The sequence below is a fragment of the Etheostoma cragini genome, chromosome 18, assembly GCF_013103735.1.
Source record: "Etheostoma cragini isolate CJK2018 chromosome 18, CSU_Ecrag_1.0, whole genome shotgun sequence".
Classification (NCBI taxonomy): Eukaryota; Metazoa; Chordata; class Actinopteri; order Perciformes; family Percidae; genus Etheostoma; species Etheostoma cragini.
The window spans coordinates 17,272,313-17,278,970 of NC_048424.1; the positions used below are offsets into that span (position 1 = coordinate 17,272,313).

At 52.1% G+C, this 6,658-nt stretch overlaps 1 protein-coding gene across 1 annotated transcript in view; it reads right to left on the reverse strand.

The window, feature by feature from the left end:
* si:dkey-1j5.4 (leucine-rich repeat-containing protein 15) overlaps positions 1-6,119 on the reverse strand; it is a 32,071-nt gene extending 25,952 nt beyond the window's left edge. Inside the window, exon 1 of the mRNA XM_034900461.1 lies at positions 5,879-6,119. The gene's annotated coding sequence lies outside the window, so the exon portion shown is untranslated. The remainder of the gene's footprint in view (positions 1-5,878) is intronic.
* Positions 6,120-6,658: the final 539 nt, after the last annotated feature.

Genomic DNA, 6,658 nt, shown 5'->3' on the forward strand with positions numbered 1-6,658 from the left:
TGAGTTACCTCTCTCCCCAGCAGACGTCGTCTTTCAGCCAGCCGGCGCTGCCGACGGGGTCGTGTCGGGTGTCTTCCTTGCTAGTGGGGAAGACGTATATGGCGCCGGGCCAGGCTGGTGCAAGCCTGCACACCATGGCGGTTTTGCAGGCCTACCAGGCGGGCCTGTTGCTGGAGATGGGCCACCCACCGTCAGCGCCAGGGACGGAGTGTGGATTCTCGCGGTCCCCCTCGAGCAGCTTGGGACGCAGGGCAACGCTCCCGCGCACCCCTCCCCGGCAGGTCGGACCTGAGGGACGTCAGCTAGTCGCGGAGGGGCGAGGCGCTGAGGTCCTTACTGTGTGTTTAGCCCCCGGAGGCCGACTGAAGTCCGCTCCAGGGTGGCCGCTAGCGTTGTTGTCCCGCCGCCATGGCGCTCGGGAAGCGCTAGCCGCCCCCGAGCCTTCTACGCGCTGCCAGCCCCTAGGGGTGGCAGTGGGCCGGTGATTCGGCTCCCGTGTTGCGGTTCATTGGCGGGTTCTTCCTGCCGGCCGCTTCAGGGGCTCGTCCGTGATCGGCATTTCGCACCGGCCACCAGCCGTGAGCGGTTGGTTATGCTGGCGGATTGAGCAGGAGCTTGGGGGGGTTTGGAGTACCTCCCCCCGTGGGTTCTGTGCACCGTCAGACGGGTACGGGATGCAGTTCCGGGTCCGCCCCCCGGCTTCACTGGGGTGGTCCGGACTGTGGTGCGCCCGGATCAGGGCCTGGTGCTGGGACGGGAAGTGTGCTCGCTGCTGGAGAAGGGGGCCGTGGAGCTCGTTCCCCCGCCGGCCAGCGGGTCCGGTTTCTACAGCCGGTGCTTCCTGGTTCCCATGAAGGACGGAGACCTGCGCCCTATTCTGGATCTGCGGGTTCTGAACCGGTCTCTGAGGAGATATGGGTTCCAGATGCTCACCATCCCCGCCGTCGTGTGTCTATGCCCCGGAGGCCGACTGAGGTCTGCTCCAGGGTGGCCGATGGCGTTGTTGTCCTCCCGCCGCCGTGGCGCTCGGGCAGCCCTAGCAGCCCACGAGCCTTCTCCACTCTGCCAGCCCCATGGGGTGGCAGTGGGCCGGAGATTTCGGCTCCCGAACTGCGGATCATTGGCGGGTTCTTCCTGGCGGCCGCTTCAGGGGCTCGTCCGTGATCGGCACGTCGCAACGGCCACCAGCCCTGAGGGGTTGGTTCCGCTGGCGGATTTCGCGGGAGCTTGGCGGGGCTTGGAGAAGAGCATCCGGTCTGAGGACTGGTTTGTCACCGTGGATCTGAGGGTCACATTCTTCCATGTCTCCGTTTGTTCTTCCCTTCGGCCTGGCACTCTCCCCTCGCACTTTCACCAAGTGTGTGGATGCGGCGCTGGCCCCTCTGCGGCTCCAGGGCATCCGGGTCTTCAATTACATCGATGACTGGCTTTTCCTGGCTCTCGATAGTTAGCGGTTCGAGATGTCGTCCTTGCTCATCTTCTTCGTTTGGGGCTGAGGCTCAACGAGGGAAAGAGTGTGCTAGCACCCGCCCAAAGGACTGTCTTCTTAGGGGTGGTGTGGGACTCGTTGACGATGCTGGCACGTCTGTCTCCAGCTCGTGTCGAGTCCGTTCTGGCCGCCGTGAATAGTGTGCGGCTGGGCCGCGCCATCACAGTAAAACACTTCCAGAGGGTGTTGGGCCTCATGGCAGCTGCTTCCAGCGTGATACCTTCTGGTCTTCTGCACATGAGGGCCCTGCAGTGGTGGCTGAAATCCAAGGGGTTCTCCCCGAGGGGAAACCCGTTCCGCCTGATACGGGTTGCGCTCAAATGTCTTCGTGCCCTATCGGTGTGGAAGAAGCCTTGTTTCCTGTCCCAAGGAGCCGCGCTGGGGGCACCCTGTCGCCGTGTAATCGCTTCGACAGACGCTTCCCTCACCGGGTGGGGCGCGGTCATGGTCGACCGCTCGGCAAGGGATGTTTGGCAGGTGCATCACTCGTCATGGCACATCAATTGCCTCGAGATGCTGCCCGTGTTCCGAGCTCTGAGGAGCTTCCTGCCTGCAATCCTGGGTCACCACGTGCTGGTCAGGTCCGACTCACGAACCACCGAGGGGGGTCTGCGCTCGCGCCCTCTCGCAGACTGGCACATCGGATCCTCCTTTGGTCCCAGCGGAGACTGCTATCTCTCAGAGCGATGTTTATCCCTGGGCTTCAGTATCGGGGTGCGAACCTGCTGTCGAGACAGGGGCTGAGGCCCGGGGAATGGCGGCTCCACCCCGAGGTGGTGGAGTCCTTGTGCGTAAGGTTCGGACCTATAGACGTGGACTTGTTTGCGTCTCGGGAGACTACACACTGTCCTCTGTGGTTCTCCCTGACGCCCCCGGCCCCGCTAGGGCTGGACGCCATGGTACGGGAGTGGCCAAGGCTGCGTCTGTACGCTTTTCCCCCTGTCGCTCCAGGGGATCCTGGAGAGGGTCCGTTGGGAGGGCATCCGCTTGCTTCTTGCAGCGCCGTTCTGGCCGACCCGAGTGTGGTTCTCGGACCTGGTGGCGCTCCTGGACGATCCGCTGTGGCTCCTCAGAGGGACCTGCATTCCCAGGCGGAGGGCCGGGTTCTTCACCCTTGCCCCGCCCTTTGGGGGCTGTGGGTCTGGCCCTTTAGGGGGCCCAGTCCTTAGAGGCAGGAGCGGTCTGGACTCTCCTTAGCTCCAGGGCCCAGTCTACACGGAGGATGTATGGCCTGAAGTGGAACGTCTTCCCTGCCTTGTGCAGAGGACACATGCTGGACCCAGTTAGCTGCCCGGTGGTTCAGGAGCTGGAGTTTCTGCAGGACCGCTTCTCTGCGGGCCTTTCCCCATCCACCCTCAAGGTTTACGTGGCAGTCATTTCGTCTTTCCACGCCCCTTCGAGGGATGGGTCTCTGGGGAGACTTCCCCAGGTCGTACGGTTTCTCCGTGGGACCCGGAGGATTAGACCTGTGACTCGCCCTAGGATTCCCACCTGGGATCTGGCAGTGGTTCTCGAAGCTTTGGCTGAGGCCCCCTTCGAGCCCATGGAGTCGGCTGAGGCCAAGTACCTGACCCTGAAGATGGCCTTCCTCCTTGCTATCACCTCTCTGAGGAGGGTGGGGGACCTCCAGACTCTTTCGGTTGCTCCCCGATGCATGGAGTTTGCCCCGTGTAAAGTGAGGGCCGTCCTGCACCCCATTTCGAGCTACATTCCCGAGGTGCAGTCCACTGCCGCGGGGCCCGTGGTACTGCAGACGTTTCCTCCTCCACCTCGGGACGGCGGAGGACGGGAGGCTCCATTTGCTCTGCCCTGTCAGAGCACTGAGTGTTTTCGCTCTGAGGTCCTCCAGGTGGAGGAAGAAGGACCAGTTGCTGGTGTGTTTTGGGTTCCCCAGGGCTGGGTTCCCCGCTTCCAAACGTACTATCAGCAATTGGATTGTTCAGACAATCTCCCTGGTCTATGAGGTGCGCGGTTTGCCTTTACCTATGGCTGTCCGGGCTTACTCCACGAGAGGCATGGCGGCCTCTACGGCTCTCCTCTCTGGAGCATCTCTCCAGGGGGTTTGTTATGCGGCTGGGTGGGCCACTCCTCACCCCTTCTTCTGGTTTTATAGTCTGGACCTTCCCTCCGCACCTGGCACCGAGGTGCTCTCCTCCTAGTCGTGCCCACAGGTTGCTTGCACGCTGGGGCAGGCGGGGGTTTGGCACGGGTTAGTGGGTATCTCGTTCCCATAGTGTCGTAACCAACGCAATTCGAGTTCCCCTGGAAGGGTAACGTCTCGGGTTACGTATGTTACCCTTGTTCCCCGAGATAGGGGAACGAGACACTGCGTCTGTTCATCGCCCCTCGCCCCGCCTGGAGTGCCTTGCTTCATAGAAAGAGCTAATGAGCTATGTGTGCTTATATGCCCCTACGGTTATGCCGTCACATGCTACCGTTCTCACTAGGACCAATAGGATTGGAGTAGTTTTCATTTGCATTCAGCCCTGAAATGCCTAAAGGCGTTCCCATAGTGTCGTAACCGACGCAGTGTCTCGTTCCCCTATCTCGGGGAACAAGGGTTACATATGTAACACCAGACGTTTCTTGCAGTCTCGGATTCTCCTAAGGTTAATGTTCACCTAAGTTTTCCTCCGCATACTTTAAAACTCTTTTCGTTTTGTTGTTGAAAAGTCCGTCAATAGCACCAGAGCCGGGCCGGACTCTAATTCACCCAGTAACCATGTTGGCTGAGTCCTGGTTTGAGCCCAAGTTCAAGTCCAACCAGCTGCCCTTTGCTGAGTCTCATTCCCCTTTCCTGTCTATCCAATTTCACTAATAAAGAGGAAAGCCCCAAAAAATTATCTTTAGAATCTTGTAAAAAATAACACCAGAGCCCGTCATTCTCTGCTGGCACTAAATGAGACCCGTGTTATATTCAATGTAGCTGCTGCCATCTGTTGGCACCTGTATGTCACTACACGCTACACTTGGCTGAGTCACACATAATTGCCGCACTGATTAAACAAAGCATGAACATGAACATTTGTAGAAATATACATTACTATAAACTTGAATGCACATTATATTAAAGGCACTTAGGAGATTATCCACATTAATCTTTCCCCTATCCCACCATTTACTTGTCCATGTTGACCACGCCACTATCAGAGGCCCGGCTTTTAATTAAATACCAGTTTTAAATTAAGGAATTACGGTATGTGCAAGCTGGAGTTGAGGTAATGGTTTTGTTTGTGGCAGATGAACTTTATGACTGAAGATTATAAAAAAATAATAATCTGATTATAAAAAAAGTATAGAGTGCACGCAGAAGGACAGCAGACTTTTGCTCTGTGTGCTCTTTTTGTTGTCACCGTGCCAGCTGCTGACTGCTACAATGAAACCTGAGTCCACACTCTAAACCATTTTTAATGTATCTTCTACAACCCTGCACCACTTAATAAAAGTCAAATAAGAAAGGTACTATTTTAATGTTTGTCCTAATCGGTTACATTTTTCATACAAAATGAGCTTTACACACAACCTTAGCACAGCTGACTGCATCATTGTAGCCAGAGTTACAGTGATGTTACCTGGTGAGCAAAAACGTTAATGTCAAGATATGAATGTATGTAATGAAACTGAGATTAAATGATATATTTCCAGGACTCATGTCATGTCAACCCTAGTGATACAGGGCTGTGCTACAAAGATTTTTCAGTTTATCTTCCCCATAGAGGGGCCACTGCTGAAGTTGTGCTATCTTCAGGTTGTTTATAAAAGAGTATATTTTTATTTGACCAATACTTTTTTAATTTTGGAAACTGAAAGAGCCCAGTTTTTCATGAAAGAAAATCAACTGTTGATTGTAATAACGTTTAAAAGTCTGTTGATAGCTGAGGAAACCAAATGTGTAAAAGATATCAAGCATTTTTAATAGATGCAGTAAAACAAAGTGAGAAAACTGGTCTCATTAGTATTTAAAAGCATCTCTCCCTAAATTAAATGGGATAAGTTAAGGTCTCCTGAATTGGAACTTATGCAAGAGAAACTAACAATGCAAATGTCTATTCACAAAAGTAGTATTTCTCAAAATAATTTGCCAAAATATGTGCATTACTCAAAGGGATGTGGAAAATCTGAAATGTATCTGCACCTAATCCTGTTTAAAAGCCTATCATGTGCAGAGACAATCCTTTGAAACATCAAAAGGGAAGAATGACCCACACATTACAGTGGCACTTTAAAACAAAGAACAGCTTTTCAATCAAAGCCAAAACATGAATACCTGATTATCGTTTTGAAGAACTGAGGTATGATTGATTTCTCCCACTCAAGTTAATAAAATAAATAAGTAAGACCAATGAAGCTAATTTAAAAGCCGTTTTCCTCCTGCTGGGTTCCACTTACCTGAATAGGCTGCCGTCACACTTTCTAAACGATGCTTGGTTCTCCCTATGTCTGTCCACTTTGTTTTCACTCAAACAGGTTGAGTTGATTTTTTTCCAGTGAGAGTTTCCAGTAAGTACCAACTGTTAGTCAGAGAGAATAAGCAAGGCTGTCTGTGACTCCACTTCCTCTAGGCTTCCACTAAGCTAAAAATTGAGGGGAGATGAAAGTATGCAGCACATAAAGTGCTCACTCTAACCTGTCAAAAAAGCAGCTATAAAAAACTTCCCAGAATGGCAGTGTGGGAACAAAGAGCAAACAGTGAAAGCAGGGTGTGAAACTACCAAAACCGCAAGTTATGCAATGTCACAGAGCCCAGAGAAATGTGGCATCCACAGATTATGGCATTCATCCATATTATACTGCCAGGTCTATGACTGTATGTGTGTGTAGTATGTTTGTGTTGTGTAGGTGAGGTTTGCTTTTATTATTCAGATCTAACTTTCAAATGTTAAATTTTGTTTTTAGTCCACGCATTAGGACTTAAGTTTAAAGGAATTATTCAACATTTTGGGAAATACACCGATTTGCTTTAAAAGAGTAAGATGTAAAGATCAATATCACTCTTTTATTGCTTTGTTAAACATGAAGCTTCAATTACACATGCTACAAGCACACATGAGGACTACACAATTAAAATCTGCTAATAATGTTAGAAAACATGAAAGTGAAAATTTAACATTTTTTTATTCAACACAATGTGCTTTTTAAAAGGCACAAATCAAAGGAGCTCATTTAAAA